The sequence below is a fragment of the Phaenicophaeus curvirostris genome, chromosome 5 (assembly GCF_032191515.1).
Source record: "Phaenicophaeus curvirostris isolate KB17595 chromosome 5, BPBGC_Pcur_1.0, whole genome shotgun sequence".
Lineage (NCBI taxonomy): Eukaryota > Metazoa > Chordata > Aves > Cuculiformes > Cuculidae > Phaenicophaeus > Phaenicophaeus curvirostris.
The window spans coordinates 69,713,399-69,728,724 of NC_091396.1; positions in this window are offsets into that span (position 1 = coordinate 69,713,399).

Genomic DNA, 15,326 nt, shown 5'->3' on the forward strand with positions numbered 1-15,326 from the left:
TTCTGTCTCTGCCTCTGGCTTTCAGATGCCTTGATTGAAAATACGGTGCTAAACACAGCCGGTCACACGTGGTGTCCCCAGGGCTCGGTGCTGGGGCCAGTCCTGTTCAATATCTTTATCCATGACCTGGATGAGGGGATCGACTGCACCATTAGCAGGTGACACTAAGCTGGGAGGAAGTGTTGATCTGCTTGATGGCAGGGAGGTTCTGCAGAAGGACTTGGACAGGCTGAATCCATGGGCTGTGACAAATGGGATGAGGTTCAGCAAGGCCAAGTGCCAGGTCCTGCATTTGGGCTACAACAACCCCGTGCAGCTCCAGGCTTTGGGAAGAGCGTCTGGAAAGCTGCCTGGAGGAGAAGGGCCTGGGGGTGTTGGTTGACAATGGCTGAACATGAGCCAACAGTGGCCCAGGTGGCCAAGAAGGCCAATGGCATCTTGGCTTGGATCAGAAACGGTGTGACCAGCAGGAGCAGGGAAATGATTCTGCCCCTGGACTCAGCACTAGTGAGGCTGCACCTCAAATCCTGTGTTCAGTTTTGGTCCCTCACTCCAGGAAGGACATTGAGGAGCTGGAGTGCATCCAGAGAAGGGAATAGAGCTGGGGAAGTTGTTGGAGAATGAGGGTTATGAGTCACAGCTGAAGGACCTGGGACTGTTTAGCCTGGAGAAGAGGAGGCTGAGGGGAGACTTTATCAGTATCTCGTCTCGTATCTCCCTAAGATCTCATCTCAATCTCTCCTCTTTCAACTGAAAACCATCCTTGACCTTCCTTGACCTGGTATTTCATCTGTGTAAGATGTCATATATTGGGCTGGATTTCATTGGTAGTTTGTTTGAGACACATCACTGATACTTCTGTTTTCATCAAAACACAGTGTTGAACGCAGTATTTAATTCCTCTTCCAAACCACTAGAATTCAGAAAACTTTGTATCCACCAAATCCTCTTTCCTATCCACCGACCCCTCTTCACCCCTGTATTATTCTCCCCCCAAGGAGATCCGCCTGTGACTCTCCAAGCGCCTTATTTATTGTCTTTGGCTTTTCCCTTTAACAAACCTGTTGCTATGGCTGCAGTGCAAAGACCTGAGCTCTCCCTTCAACAGTTCATTGTGCTTATTGCTTTTGCCAGGGAAAGCCGGGATGTTTGGCTTCCTCTCCCCTTCGGCACAGCGGGCAGCCTGGCTCCCAGCTCTCTGCGGATGGAAATGGGGTTCAAGGCCAGGCTGGATGGGGCTTGGAGCCCCTGATCCAGTGGGAGGTGTCCCTGCCCATGGCAGGGGTGGAACTGGATGGGCTTTGAGGTCCCTTCCAACCCAAACCATTCCATGATTTGTCTGTTTCCGTGCCGTCGGTTTTAGAGAATGAATTTCTGAGCCCAAGTGCATCTGAGGTGCCAGGCATGATCCTTGCTGGTAACAGGGCACCTGTTTCTTAGGAAAATGTTCCCTTTTCATTTCTGCTGATGCCATGAGGAGCCCTGGGCCAGCAGCTCACCTGGTTTTTGATGGTGTGGCCAACACTGGGTCTGGCCCTTTAGCTCTCTCCCAGCAGCTGCCTGCGTGCTTCCAGCTGGCACCCACTGCCCAAACATTTTGACATCTCTAGATGATGTTTCCTTGAACATTTGGCATTCAAAAGGTCTATTTTACTCTCTTGGCATGTAAGTGGATTCAGAGTACAAGAATTTTCTGCTGACGGAAACCTTCATTTTCCCGTGGCTCTGGTTGGTGCTGCACAGTGGTACGGACAAAGAGCTGCAATCATAGAAAACTGTACATCTGGAGAGGGCACCGCTTTGAAAGGCTTAACCCCCGTGGAGAGCTTGAAGTGTGAATATCGGCTTTCATACCGGCGTCAGAAGTAGGTCACGGTGACTCTGCCCTTACGCTTGCCTTCCAAACGTAAAAATGACGTTTGTGGGTTTATTGGGTCAAACAGGTTATTTCAAACTTCAGAGCACTTTCTTCCAGTTAAAAAAATACAAATTGCTGAAATATTTTGTACTCTCTAATACTTCTGATTTAATGGATTTTCGTTTTCACAAATGAAATATTTTCATTTTCAAAAGTGAAAAAAAAAGGTTATTTTAGTGATTCCTGACCTTCTCTGTTGGGTCTGGATGGTGAATGGGAGTGATCCTGGATATCAGCATCCTTCCAGTTGTGAAACTCCTGTAAAACCATCAGATGAAAGAACTAAAACCGACATTTTCAAGACTCCTGAGAAGGTTGTGACAAGAATCTCAGACTTCTGCCATTCCCCTGATGTAGTGCCATGCCGCAAGGGGGAGATTTGTGGTCATTAACCTGTGCTCACATGTTGCTCAGGTCCATAATAACTCCATAGTGCTGTGTGGAATAAAGGAAGCTGAAAGCAGGGAGAGAAATGGAAACGAAAATACAAATATAATCCAATCTGAGAAAATAGGGAGGGCCCAGAAGAGTAAAAAAGTATGTTTAGAAGAGCTAGTGATACAACTTGGAGTAGTAGGGTGAGATGAGTTCAGACCCTGAAGGTGGTCAGCCTGCCCGTCGAGGCAGCTGGAGAGGAGCAGAGTCCTGGGTGAGCCTGGGGAGATGTGCGAGGGCAGCAGGAGGGGTGCAGGGACAGGGGACACTTTCAGAGGAACAGGGGAACCAAGGTGCTCTGCTGTGGCTGGGGGACCTCTGGGCTGTAGCGCAGGCTTTGGCTCAATAGAGCCTTGCCGAGGGCTGCACCCAAAACCCAGGCTGCTCAGGAGGCTGCGTCTCCCACATCTGTGCTGTCGTTTCCATCAATGGGGTGATTTAAGTTCTGTGAAAGCATTAAGCACATATTCCTATGTTGTAAAGCAGGAAGAAATAATGAAATATATGATGGAGAGGGCCATTATTCAACCAATTTATTGTGTTACAACTTTCCTCTGATTGAATTATGGTTGTGAAATTACTCTCTGTCCATATATTATCCTATGTTTAATGCAGAGGGAACATCTGTTCAGGTTGGGCTGATAGACTAGGGATGGTTTATTTCTCCATCCCTTGTTCCTGTAACTAAGTCACCCTTTTATCACTTGTGAGGTAGCCGAGGGGCACGCATTGGGAGAGAGCTCATTGCGCTTACTTATTGTCCTGCGAATGAAAAATTAGTGATGAGATCGGAGTCAGTGCCAGATCCCCTGTAAATAACCATCGGAGAAACTCAGACCTGACCTGGGCGTCAACTCGCAGCCTTTGCTGGCTGGGGGATTGCATTGAGACCACCACAAAGCTGAAACCTCCTCCTGGCCGCTCAGTCCCACCTGTAATGGCCTGATCTCATGGACCGTGTCCCTGCCTATCGCAGAGGGGTTGGAACTAGGTGGTCTTTAAGGTTCTGTCCAACCCCAACTGTTCTATGATTTGATGATTCTATGACAGCGCCGGGTTGGATGGGGCTTTGAGCAGCCTGGTCCAGTAGGAGGTGGGGTTTAGACCCTCTGCTCTGTGTATTTTACTTGATGTGTTGTTGGCTCGTGGGGGCAGGCAGCAAGAAGGTGCCCAAAGCCCGGAGCAGCATCAGTGACAGTGGAGGCTCCAGGACTCCTCTGCTTCCAAAGCCAAGCACAGAGACTGTGGTTTACCCAGGTGCTGGACTCAGACTGGGGGATAAAATGTATGAAATCAGATGTCTTGTGACTGGCAGGGGCAGGTGAGAAGGATTTAATGGTCCTGTCTAGGCTTAAACTCCATAAATCCGAGAAATGGGAGTGAACGGCTGCCCTGGGTAGGAGCAGGTAATTTAAAGCTCAGTTATGTATTGTCAGCTGTAATTCCCAGTGGAGATGGCTGAACCTCGCTGTTTGCCCTTGCTGCACATGAGAAGATAACGGCTTTGAGCTAGAGCCGCTGCAATCCATCCAGGCCCGTGCTGTGGGAGATTTGAGACTGGGAAAGCAAATCCTGGCTCAAGCCAAGGGTAACACATCAAAATGGGTGAAACTTTTCCTGGGCTTAAAAGTTCTGGCAGAGCTCCCAAATACCCCAGTTTTTTGGGGGGTTGTCTATACAAAGCGAGGCCCTGTCTGGAGTCCCGTGTCCCGTTCTGGGCTCTCCAGCTCCAGAAAGACAAGGAATGACTGGAGAGAATCCAGTGGAGGGCACAGAGTTGATGATGGCACTGGAGCATCTCTCTTAGGAGCAGACCTGGGTCTGTTCAGCCTGGAGAAGAGACAACTGGGAGGGGGTCCCATCGATGCTGATCAGTATCCAAAGGGCAGGGGGCAGGAGGATGGGGCCAGACTATATTCAGTGGTGCCCAGCAACAGAATAAGGGCACAAACTGGAGCCCAGGAAGTTCCTCCTGAACATGAGGAATAACTTTCCTGTGAGGGTGATGAAGCACGGGAGTAGACTGCCCAGGGAGTGTGGAGTCTTCTTCTCTGGACACGCCTGAACACTTTCCTATTCAACTGATGGAGGTGACTTGTAGCAGAAGGGTTGTTGGACTGGATGGGCTTTGAGATCCTTTCCAACGCCACTATGCTGGGATTCTGGAATTCTGTTAGCTCCTGGGCTGCTCTGGTGGTGTCATCCTGAACGATGCCCTGGGGATGTTCTCCACTGTCAGAAACATCCTGCAATCCCAGTACACCAGGCAGCACTGCCGCGCCGTGCCATCACTGTCCATGCCTACCCCAGTGCCTCTGCAGGAGCAGGAGGTGAAGGGACACCCCAATCACCCAGTCCCAGCTCACAGAGGCAGAAGCAGCAGTAACCACCCCGAAATAAAACCTTCCCTCTGAGCCCAGCGATTTACAGAGCTTTCCCCCAGGGAAGAAATAATGCTCTGGCAAAATCTATCGTCCTGTAAAAACTCCTGCATGAGGGAAAAGCAGATTTTCTGTCAAAGAAGCGTTTAAGTAGGCACTTTTCAACTAGATTTGCTTTTAATCTTGCAAGATGTTAATATTGCTGTTCCTGATCTGATAATACCTCTCTGTTACAAAAAAACCTTCAAAATCCTTTTCAGACATCACACTCTCCATCTCGCTGCGGGACAGATAAGTGAAACTGGTTTTATAAATAAAGGCATGGAGAAATTGATAAAGTCCTGAGAGCAGAAAGGGAAGATGGAATTAGGATTGGGTTTAATTACTTTTTCCAATATTTGGAATCATTTTCATTGCAAGATAGAATCGTAGAATCATGGAATGGTTTGGGTTGGAAGGGACCTCAAAGCCCATCCAGTCCCACCCCTGCCATGGGCAGGGACACCTCCCACTGGATCAGAGGCTCCAAGCCCCATCCAACCTGGCCTTGAACCCCTCCAGGGATGGGGCAGCCACCATTTCTCTGGACAACCTGGGCCAGGGCATCTCCACCCTCACAGGATTACATTTCTGCCTAAGATCCCATCTCAATCTCCCCTCTTTCAGCTTCAAACTATTTCCCCTTGACCTCTTCCTGATCCAGAGCCCCTCCCCAGCTTTCCTGGAGCCCCTTTCAGTGCTGGAAGCTGCTCTAAGGTCTCCCCAGAGCCTTCTCTTCTCCAGGCTGAACAACCCCAACTCTCTCAGCCTGGCCTCCTAACATAGAATGTGTTGTTCCAAGTCCCTGGTGTCTTATTTCTGGCTGGGATTTTGCAGATGAACCTGAGACATCAAACAGCTGCTGATGCAAGAAAGAAGCTGGTAGTGAGATCTCCCTTTCTGCTCTCCTATCCAGTAATGAGCTGCACCACCTGGCATTGATTTAAGTTCACAAGTGTTAATTGTTTTTGGGGCGGGGACAAGTCTGAGTCTCACCTATATGTGAAGCTGCAGCATTTGTTGCAGCCTTGCACTGGGTGCAGCGTTGTGAGTAAAATTCTAGAGCTGCAGCTGAATCCTAGCATGGAAGCTCAGCCAGAAGGTTCTAATGATGCAGGTGTTCTCTCTAGCAGAGCTGTAGTGTTTTGCTAAATTGATATTTGTGTACAGTGTGTGACATTGCTAAACTGGGCTTCTTTGGAAAAGAGTGCTTTTTTCACCAATACTGTTTTATTGCAAACTGATGTTGGAAAGCTCAGTAGACGATTGCAGAACATATGTGCCTTCCGCTTCTTCTTCCCTGCCATGGATGTCATGCCCTAAATGTGTTTTCCTTATGTTGTTGTTGATGTATCGCAGCACATCTCTCTCCTAGAGAGAATTCCTAGAGCAACATGATGTTAAGCGGCAGGAGGTTTCAGAAGGGTCGCTTGGGTTTGTGCCCATCTTCCCTGCATGTCCCCTGCTCTTTTCCTAGTTGAACTGTGTTACTGCTTCCTGAATCTGAGGAGCTCTCAAACCTCCTCTAAGAATAAAAGGCTGGGTACTCAGGGATGATCTGGTCCATTTGCCTCTTGAAAAGTCTGATAAACTGTATCTCTGTTTTCTTACTTGATCTTGGTGGGGGGTGGGGTCTTCCATAAGTTTTCCAAGTCTATTTTGTTGTTTCAGTCATCTGCTTAGTTTTTTCATAGTATTTAACCACCTTGCTCCGTTTTTTTCTATTATTTTTTTTTTTGTCTCACCTGTGGCTGAACTTTAAGGTCCCTTTCAGCCCAAACCATTCTATGATTTGTGATCTCTAGTGATGGAGATTCTGAGCGCCGCTTGGGCAGCCTCTGCTTTGGCTTTCTTCCCAGTTTGTGGTGTACGTGAAGACTGTCTCCATGGCTTCCCTGGGCTTGCTCTCTAATGAAATAACACCCCATCATTTGGCCTTCCATTGTGGGCTAAAGTTTTTGTACATCTGCTCATCTGTGGCTCTTGTTTAGGCCACAAATGCTTTGAAAACGTGGTGTTAAAGATAAATGGCATACGTCTTGCAGGGTTTGCTGTTGACTGTTTGTCCCCTTGCTGTTTGCCTAGTGAGTACCAGAATGATGCTGTTGACTTGGTTCGTAATTGCAAATCACCCCAAGACCTTTCTCTGTAAACATCTCCCTGGCTACTTCTCCTTCATCTGGGCAGGATTGTTGCTTAATGGCTTTCATCCTCATTCTCATTTAAATTCTCTAATACAGTAGAACCTCCTTGCAATCTAATCTTGTTTTCCAGCATGCTTACATCCCTTTCCAGTCAGGAGCCACTTGCAAAAGTGATAAACGTACTCTGTCTTTCATTGAGTAGCCCTGATCTGCAGGACTCCCCGTGGGACTTCACCAGCTCCATCTTCCCATACCTGAGGCTGAGCTTTTCTGATCTGCTTTTGAATGATGGTAACCCACCCAGATTTTACTTGGTTTATAAAGAGTGTGTTTCTCAGACTTTTTTCCTTATTTAGGGGTTTATTGCAGGCTGTAATATTAATGAAGCAGCTGAAAAGACCCAGGATTTGCCCCTCTCATCCAGCCCAGGCTGATGCTGGATTTCCCAGGTCTGAGGAGCAGTGGTGCCTTCCTTGGGATCCCCAGTGGAAAACCCAGCACAGCACCAAACTGGCTTAATTTACCTCTTCAGGGGACTCCAGTCTACATTTTAGTCCTGAAGCATCTCTAATGGACACAGATTAGCAGAACCTGCCAGTAAATAGGGTAAGGATGCACAAACCCCACACGGGCTGGGTGCTGCTGCCCCAAAATGTTCCAAATTCTCTGTGTAAGGACCTGACACCAGGGCTTGGAGCCTCTCTGCCAATCCTGGACCTGCACACCTTCATTAGCGCTTGCTATTAATGATCCAGGCACTGAATCTAAGGTGTTACAAGGTTTGGTTTAATTATTCCTGCTTGCAATCTTATCTGTATTAAGAAGAAACTTAATTACTTCACTAATAGCTCAGACTTTTTCACAGGGCTCTTTGTTTCATTAACCCTTCTGCAGCTGAACATGGGTGCAGGAGACTGCAGTGAGGGGCAGGGTTGTTTGCACTCCTGAGGTTTATTAAAGATAAACCCCAGCTATCAAAGAGGCATTACAGTGCGTTTCCTATTGCAGGCTTCAGAAATCAGTCATTAGTAACAAAAAATTGTTGCATCTTGATATGAAATAAGAGCAAATGTTGGTGTTTTTCAATAGCGGATGTTGTACCTCACTTGATTTTACTGCACTTTTCCTAGTGGGAAAACAAACTGGGCCCCTCTCTTGTCCCCAACAGTATCCAGGGAGAAGAGAAGCGTTAACACCTACTACTCAACAGTAAACATCATTAGCATCACCTCTCTGAGACATTTTAAAGGGAAAATATATATAATGCAGAATCTGGAAGTTCTTTTTTCTCCAAAATACCCAGGCGTGCAGCTTTCTGCACAACATCCCTGTATCTCACAGGGAAGCCAAATACCAACAAAGGCAGAAGGGAAAACCCCGTGTGCTGATCACTCTGCACTTCTGGGAGCCTTGGTCCGTGCTCCAGAGGATGCAGTGGCTCGGGCAGGTGGGCCTGGAAACAAGGGCTTTGAAGGGTTTGTTTCTTATTTTGCCCCCTCACTTCTTCTGTCACACATCAGTGAAGAGCATGAGAGTGACAGGAACCCCTTGGGGTGTTGGGAAATGCTAGAGAGAAGTGGCTGCTTAATTTCTGCTTTACCATCCTGCACAGCCCAGGGTGTGGGGCAGGAAAGCAGGGGGGGAGGATGGAACCTTGGCAAGGTATGAAAAATCAGGGTCCTGCACTGCTCCAGCTCCTCATCAGGGCATGAAAAATCCTTTCATGACATTGCATGGACCCTTCACCCAGACAAAGTCAGATGGATGCTGCCTTGTCTTGAAGTAACAAGGAGTGTCACCAGCCCCTTCCCTTTTGCAGCAGCCACAGGAGAAGTTTATCAGCACACAGAAATAATCATTATGTCTGCAGTGTCTCTCTTTGCTGTCCTTGGTGCTTCCCTGAGGCAGCTTGGAAGGGGAAAGAATAAAATAATAATAAAAAAAAACAACAAAAAAAACCCCACAAAACAGAACAAAGGGAATCAAGCAGCGCTTAAACCTGTCCTCCCCATCCTCAGCTAGGTCAGAATTCCTCAGTCTGATTCAGCCTGGTGATTTTAGGATGTGAACCTGTGTGTGCTCAGCTGATGTAGGTAGGAGTATTGGCAGGGGATGGAGGCAAAGCCACACTCTGGTAGGAGCTGCTCATCACAAACCAGCCCAGCTTGTCTGCTCGTTACCAGCAGGACTTTGCTTGGAATGGAGCAAACCTTAACAATGCAAGGCAAACCTGGTACTGCCAGCAGACCCCAACTTATCATCACTATGGCTACTGCAAGGGGTTAACAGTGTTTTTTTTTGCCTGAACTGAGAGCTGCTGGTTCTTCAGAGAGAGATGGAAAGGAGAAGGGGAATGGAGCTGGAGATCAGGGGTTCTGAGTGTGGCTGAGGGACCTGGGGCTGTTTAGTCTGGAAACGAGGAAGCTGAGGGGAGACCTCATCGCTCTCTGCAGCTCCTGAAAGGGGGTTGTGGTGAGGTGGGTGCTAGGCTCTTCTCCCAGATATCAAGGGATAGGGTGGGAGTAAAGGGCCTTAAGTTGTGCTGTGGGAGGGTTAGATTGGACATTAGGAAACATTTCTTTCCTGACAGTGGGGGAGCCCTGGCAGAGGCTGCCCAGGACAGTGGTGGAGTCTCCATCGCTGGAGGGGTTCAAACAATGTGTGGCTGTGGCACTTGGGGACGTGGTTTAGTTGACACAGTGGGATTGCACTGACAGTTGGACTGGATGAGCTTCCAACCTTAACAATTCTAGAATTATATATAAAGTCTGTCTCCAATATGCTTGTATGGAATATCTCTGCGTACAGCTATCTCACAGATAAGCAGTTGCCACGCGTGTTTTTCAGAAGGTGGAACAAGCTGCCAGTGTCACCTCCTGGCTTTGTTGCCCTGCGGAGGAAGGTGGCTCGAATATTCCTTTCCTGTAGGATGATGGGCTGAGGTCCTCCTGCTCTCCAGAAAAGCAGCTCCCAGCTGTGGTCAGTGGTTTCCCAGCACAGTGTTTCCTGGTGTGTCTGTGTGTCCAGGCTGAGCCCACTTCTGCTGGGGGCTCGGGAGCTGCTGCCAGTGGCTCCTGCTGGAAAGGCACCTGGGCCTTTAATAGCTGGTGAAAAGGGATGATAAGTAAGTGAAAGTTTTTTTCCTCAAAACAAGAGACTGAAAGGATGAAAAGTGGGTGGCAGTGTGTGTGCAGGGAAGGAATGAGGGGAAAACGAATTGCAAGAAGAAACAAGGGAGGAGGTGAGAAAGAAAACTCTGGGACACTGAGAGTGGTGAAGCACTGGCCCAGGTTGCCCAGAGCAGGGGTGGCTGCCCCATCCCTGGAGGTGTCCAAGGCCAAGTTGGATGGGGCTTGGAGCCGCCGATCCAGTGGGAGGTGTCCCTGCCCATGGCAGGGGTGGAACTGGATGGGCTTTGAGGTCCCTTCCAACCCAAATTATTCTATGATTCCATGATTCTATGACATCCTTGCCAGAGCTTCTCCAGTCCTCAGGTGTTCCTGTTGCCTGTGAGTCCTTCAAGTAGACCTGTACTTTTTGAAAGCATCTTTATTATGCTCATCCATTTTCATATGTTCAGACCTTTGGCTTCCCACCTTCATTTTACCTCTAGAAGGTCAGGCTTGTAATCTAAGCGGTCTTAGATGGAAATGGCCTGGAACAAAACCTGCTGCAGCCACACTTGCCTGGAGGAGGAGGCTCTGTGACTGTAAGGTTGGAGTGCTGATGGGGTCAAAGGGAGGTGCTGGAAGCTGCTGGAGTGCATGACCCTTTCCATCAGGTTGTACTGGTGATGAGCCTGCTGCTGGAGGTCCCAGTGCATCACGGTCCTTGCTGCCTGTCCCAGGAGCCTCGTGCTGGAGCAGCCTGTGCGTACCCCCTGCCTGCTGCTTGTCATGCTCCTTCAAAGGGAGTTTATCTTTGCAAACAGAGCCACAAATAAGCATTTAAATTACCTCTGTAATATTTTTCCACACATCAAAAGAGCAATTGGTTGCATCCTAAAGGAGCAACGGATCTACGGTTGTTTCAGTCCCTCCAGCTTACTGTTCGTGGGCAGCCCATGAAAAGCCTCTCGTGTGCATGATGGATTTTGGTGGGGTGGTTAATCACTGTCAGTGGCTCGTATCATGCAAAACCACAGTGCTCTTGGATGCACTGTGTAATTCCGGACCGTATGTGTTGCCCCCCTGCTGCTCTTGCCTCTATTTGTAACAGCTCTCATTTTCATTGGATTCAAAGAACTTTCTGATCGTGTTTCTGCTTTCGCTGCGTGACACAGTTGAATTGCAGTAGGAAAAAAAGCTGTAGTGTTCAGTGATTGCGTCCTGTGAAACAACCCAGTTATCTCACAGGGGCACATTTTAACATATATGAACCTGGGCACTGCTCATGGCCCAGCAAAGACTGGTTTGGGGCAGCTGAGCTCTGCTGAATGCCTCTGCTCCAGCAGTAAAACTTGCTGGAAAGTCTTTTAAAGTATGGTTCTTGATAGATTATGGGTTCCTTGTGTTGGATCCTGCATGCCAATGGAGACAACAGTATACGTGATGCCTTGAGATCCGTGGGCTGAGGTCATGGAGTGTTCTAGGCTTGGGAAGAGTGGCTAGGAAAATGCCCTGGGGGTGCTGCTTGACAGCAGGTGAACATGAGCCTGCAGTGGCCCAGGTGGGAAGAAGGCCACCAGCATCCTGGGTGGGATCAGCTGTGGTGTGGCCAGCAGGAGCAGGGATGGGATGGTCCCCCTGTGCTCAGCACTGGTGAGGCTGCACCTTGAATATTGGGTTCAGTTTTGGGCCCATCACTGCAATAAGGACACTCAGGGGCTGGAGTGTGTCTGGAGAAAGGAATGGAGCTGGGGAAGGGACTAGAGAAATGGGATTTCTTGGAGCTGCTGAGGGATCTGGCAAAGAGGAGGTTGTGTGGAGATGACCTTGCTCTGTGCACCTCCTGGAGAGGACGTTGTGTTGAGGTAGGTGCCGGTCTCTTCTCCCAAGTATCAAGGAATAGGATGAAAGGAAATTGGCCTCAAGTTGCACTGGGGAGGGTTAGATTGAATATTTGAAAAAATGTCTTTCCTGACAGAGTGGTGAAGCCCTGGAAGAGGCTGCCTGGGTCAGTGGAGTGTGTCCCTGGAGGAGTTCAGAAAGCATGTAGGTGTGGTGCTTCAGGACATGGTCTAGTCGGCATGGTGGTGTTGGGCTGATGGTTGGACTCGATGATCCGGTGGGTCTCTTCCAACCTGGTTATTCTATGATTCTAACTTGGAGCTCTTTTCTGACACTGATTCTGTGATCTGTATATGAGGGTAAAAAGCAAACTGAGATCATGATACTGTATTTATTTTTATAAGGCAGTGAAGTGAAAGGGCAGTAGTTCATTAGCTGAAAGCTAATATAGCTGGGCCTGTGTTAGGGTAATTTTGTATGTATTCTTAAGAAAAACTTAAGTTGGTGATTGATAAATAAGAACAAAGCAAGATTTCTGTGGTGAGTGGAATGAAGGGAGCTGGCTTTTATGGCAAGGCAAGTGGAAAAATGCTTGGCCAGCAATAGAAAAAGGTTTTAATAGCGCATGGGGGGCTTTTACAATCAAGGGGGAGCACCTGGAGCTACAGAAATAGGACAGATGTGTGAAGGAGCAAGCTGCTCAGCTTCACCTTGGCTGTGCTGGTTGACAGCCACCCCTTCCAGAGGGATTTGCAGATCCAACCCACTCAGCTGTGGCTCAGGAGTGGATGGCACCTGGGGCACGGGGCTGGTGTGAGGCTTCTCCACCTTGTGAAGGCTGCCCTGAGCACGGCCACCTGGAGCTGTGGAAGCCTGTCCTGGTCCTGCCCATGGCTGGCTGGATGTGTAGGAATCTCCTCATGTCCCATGGGGGAGGATTTCTCCATCCCTCCTGCTGTGCCCACGGGATGAGCCTGGCTCTCCACTGCCCACAACAGCCGTGGCACCAGATCAATTCCTCCAACGTTCTGTGCTGCTGTAGGATAATTTAACCTGTCCTCCCTCTGGGAAACCTGCTTTCTGCATGTTTCATATTGGGAGTCTTTCTTTCTCCTGAGGCTAAAACTGAGCATTGCAAAATTGCTTTTTTTCTAGTAAGGCAAAACTGAGCTGGTGTGTACGACGAGGGATGGGCTCCCAGGGAGCTCTCAGGCCTTGGGGCGAAAGCTTATGAGAAAGTATCACGGTGCCTCCGCTAAAGCGGTGGAAGGTCTTGCTCCCAGCAGGTCCCGGAGTTGTCTGACAAAATTAAATGTATGTAATGCTTGATACTGCAAATACCTTACTGAAATCAGCTCCTTAGGAAAAGGAAGGTGATGTGTTAGGTTTGAAAAATGAGGTGAGGGAGAGCGTAGGGAAAAGCTTTCAGTGGGAATGTTTTATAGCTATTGAAACGTTTTTCTTTGAGGGTGGGGAGGCCCTGGCCCAGGTTGCCCAGAGCAGGGGTGGCTGCCCCATCCCTGGAGGTGTCCAAGGCCAGGTTGGATGGGGCTTGGAGCCCCTGATCCAGTGGGAGGTGTCCCTGCCCATGGCAAGGGGTGGGGCTGGATGGGCTTTGAGGTCCCTTCCAACCCAAGCCATTGTGTGGTTCTTTGATCTTGTTTTTCATTTCATATTGCACGTGATGATCAGAATAAACACCCCCTTAGCTGGTTTGGTATCATAGAATTGTTTGGGTTGTAAGGGACCTTAAAGATCATCTGGTATCACAATCACACCTTTCAAGGTCATGCTAGCAAGGTCAGTTCAGTGCTTGACACTCTTCCATTTCGCTGTGAAGTCCAGAGCAAGGGATTGGAGCAGGAATTGAGGAATTACAAATAAAAATTTAAGTTAGGAATGCACATCCCCAGCTGTGTTTTAAGGAGTCTTGACTGTGTGCAAATACGGCTGAGATGAGTAATGTCAAAATTAACAGAAGGGTTAAAACTTTTTCTGTGGTGGCCAGATGGATGTGGAGAAAGAGGGCTGTTAACAGAGAAATTAATTCTGATGATATAAGGTTCAGGGTATGTAACTCTGCCTTCTACCAGTTGCTCTCTGCACTCCCAGCTTGCATGTTGTGTGTTTGGGAACCAGAGGTTTTTGGTGCCCATCCTGCCCCTCCTGTCCCTGGGCAGCCCTGAGCTGGGGGTGTCTGTGTGAGAAAGCAGTGGGTGCTTTACCAGGGCTTGGCCATACGCTGCAGCAGATTTTCCTCAGTTCTTTGAAGCATTATGAGTTTTGCAGCCCACTGAAACCTGCCTGATAAAAATGTAGGGTCTGGCTCTCGGTAGCATTGAAGATAAAGAGAAATAACTGCATTGCTTTCTTTCATCTTTGTCTTCTGCAAAAGTAATGTGCATCTACCAGTGATGTTAATATTCATATTTCTGTGCTTTCCTCTGATGGAAAGATATCTTGCTAGGTATGAGCCCTTGGCAAAATATAGTTGGAATAAGTAAAAAGCAAAGAAAACCTAAACCCTTGGGTCTTAATTCTTCTGCATTCCTCATCCAGATTTGAAAATTAGACCCTGAAATGTTGTGTATTTTGGATTTTATAGTTGACCTTCCTCTCCTCAAGTGCTTATCCTTCTGCAAGTTCTCTCCATATCCCAAAGAGCTGTCGTTGTTCTCAGGGTTGATAAATCCATTGGAGCTCATCACCTGCCTGCTGCAGAGACCTCCTGGCACTGGAGGGGTTCAAGGCCAGGCTGGATGGGGCTTGGAGCCCCTGATCCAGTGGGAGGTGTCCCTGCCCATGGCAGGGGTGGGACTGGATGGGCTTTGAGGTCCCTTCCAACTTCAGGGATTCAATGATTCTATGTATGGCGACAGTGATACACCACATGCTAGAAAAGTCAAGTCACGTCTTTAATGACACTAATGCCTCAAACCATCAGTAGTTAACAGTCAAGCTTTTCTAGCTAGAAAAAATACCTTGCCTGTTCTGCCCTAGATTTGGCTTTTCCTGCTGTAAGGAGATGCCTCTTGCCGATGATCCGTGCTTGTCCTGTGGTTAATTAGCTGGCTTGTCTTTCTGCATGTCAGCCTGAAGATTTCAGAAGGTATTCTTGATATTTGATCCAGCCCTTCTGACTGTGGACTTTCAACTAGTATTTCATCTCCCCCCACTTTATTCGGGTTGTTCATGTCTGCCTTGCTAGAACATCCTTTTACTCTTAAAAATCAAACTAATGGGTCTACACATGATATTTCTTAACCTTTCCTTTTGAGTGCTTCCAGGTATGTCGTGATGCACTAAAGCTAGAGAGAGGTATAAATAAGGTCTGTAAGAGTCAATGATGCTCGTTTGGGGTTTCTTTGAATTCTCTTTTTAAAATCAAGTAGAAACTGTACACTCTAGGACAGTATTCTCATCTGATTGGTTTCCATGAATGGTTGTGTCAAGAGCAGTC